This window comes from Gossypium hirsutum, chromosome A08, assembly GCF_007990345.1.
Source record: "Gossypium hirsutum isolate 1008001.06 chromosome A08, Gossypium_hirsutum_v2.1, whole genome shotgun sequence".
In the NCBI taxonomy this organism is placed as follows: Eukaryota; Viridiplantae; Streptophyta; class Magnoliopsida; order Malvales; family Malvaceae; genus Gossypium; species Gossypium hirsutum.
In genome coordinates, this window is record NC_053431.1 from 72,193,220 (window position 1) to 72,195,329 (window position 2,110).

Below are 2,110 nucleotides of genomic sequence, written 5' to 3' on the forward strand. Positions count from 1 at the left end.
AAAGGGCAATTTCTACATACTTTGTCAACTAACACATGCTTACCGAGAGGGTTTGACACTTTTATCACAAATTTTGGAGACTCAATAGGCATATTCATGCTAGACACCAATTGTACACAAATATACAAATGGGTAGATCCCAGATCAATCAAAGCAACAACATGAGTATCATAGAGAGAAAAAGTACCTGTAATCACATCAGGAGATGAAGCCTCTTCGCGAGTGCGAATGACATAAGTCCTCGCGGGTGCCCCACCCTCAGGCCTCACAATTGGATCCCTAGGTGCACTTTTACTACTTGCTTTATTTCCTAGATTTCTTTGTGGTCTCCATCTAGAAGTAGAATTGCATGATCTTGCACTTTGAAATCTTTCCTTTTCAACCATCTCGGGGCAGTCTCTAATGAAATGATCTTGGGAACCACACTTAAAACAAGTTTTATCATTAGCTCAACACTTGCTGAGGTGACGTCTACCACAATATGCACACTCTAGTCTACTCGGTCGGGCGTTACCAACACTAGCAATTGAAGTAGTCTGAGCTTTTGAAACCGAGTACTGCTTACCCTTATTTCTATTTGAGTACCTAATTGAAGCACTCGATCAAGTGTTAAACTCTCTCAGTTTCTTAGATGAGGACTACAATGACTTACTCATCTGTTTCTTTTTTGAATCTCGAGACTCAAACTCAGCCTTTCTTTTTTCTTTAGCTAATTCCTTGGCCTTGCAAGCTCTCTCAACCAGTACAACAAACTCTTTTAATTATAGGATGCTAACCAGCAATCGGATGTCTTCATTTAGTCCATCCTCAAACCTCTTACACAGATGGCCTCAGTCGATACACACTCCTAAGCGTACTTGCTAAGTCTTACAAACTCACGATCATATTCTGTTACAGATATTCAGCCCTGTTTTAACTCAAGAAATTCCTTTTTCTTTTGATCAATAAACCTCTGACTTATGTACTTCTTATGAAACTCCTTTTGGAAAAATTCCCAATTAACTCTCTCTTGGTGCAACCGACATAAAGGTGTTCCACCATTGATAAGTTGAGTCTCTCAGGAGTGATACTACACACTTTATGCATTCCTCAGGTGTGCATGATTAATCATCAAATACCTTGATGGTATTCTCGAGCCAAAACTCTGCCCTTTCAAGATCATCATCCATACTAGCTCGGCATTCTTTAACTCCTTGCTTTTGAATCTTATCAACTAGAAGTCTATTCAGTCTTACGAAGACCATACCTTGGGGTGCTACGGGGATAGGTTGAGGAATAGGTGAGGGTGGAGGGGGTTGAGCGTTCGGGTTCGTTCAAACGAACTTTATATACCAGACATTCATCATTTGGAGAAAGGCTTCCCTAGCCTCATCTCCTCCTCCCTAACTCATGGTCATGGGTCTACTCTCAACTGGCACTGCGCCTTGAGCGGGAGCCAATGCATTACTTTCTACATCATCAGCTTCAGCTCAACTGGGATCCATTACTATATGAAAACACAATTTAAAAAAGTTAGGAGTCGTGACACTATCATAATTCATTTATGGCATGTATAGCTAGACTCGTACACATGTTACGTTAGTCCAAGAATCAACTAAACTGTAGCTTTGATACCACTAAATGTAACACCCCTTACCCGTGCCTAACGCTGGGACAAGATATGAGGCATTACCAGACTAATCACAAGCAACATACAAAACCAGGCGATAAAAATTTTGTTCCAATTAAATCTATTCATACATATGTAAACTGCCCCTTCTATGGGCCTACGAGGCCCAAAACATACATCGGGTATAGTTCGAGACTAAACCGAGAACTTTAGAAAACTTTGGAAAAATTTAGAAAATTTTCATGAAACAAAGTCACACCTCGGCCTTGTGATCACACATGCTCGTGTGGCTTGGGACACACCCGTGTCCTCAGCCCATGTAACTCTCTGTTTATGACGTCATCAATACAATTAGGGTCACACGACCAAGACACATGCCTGTGTGCTTAGGCCGCTAGCAAATTAAATTCCAAAAATTAACTGCAGAGTTCACACGGCCTGGGCATACGCCCATGTCCTGCGGCTATGTCCTTCACACGGCTGAGACACACGGTCGTGCCT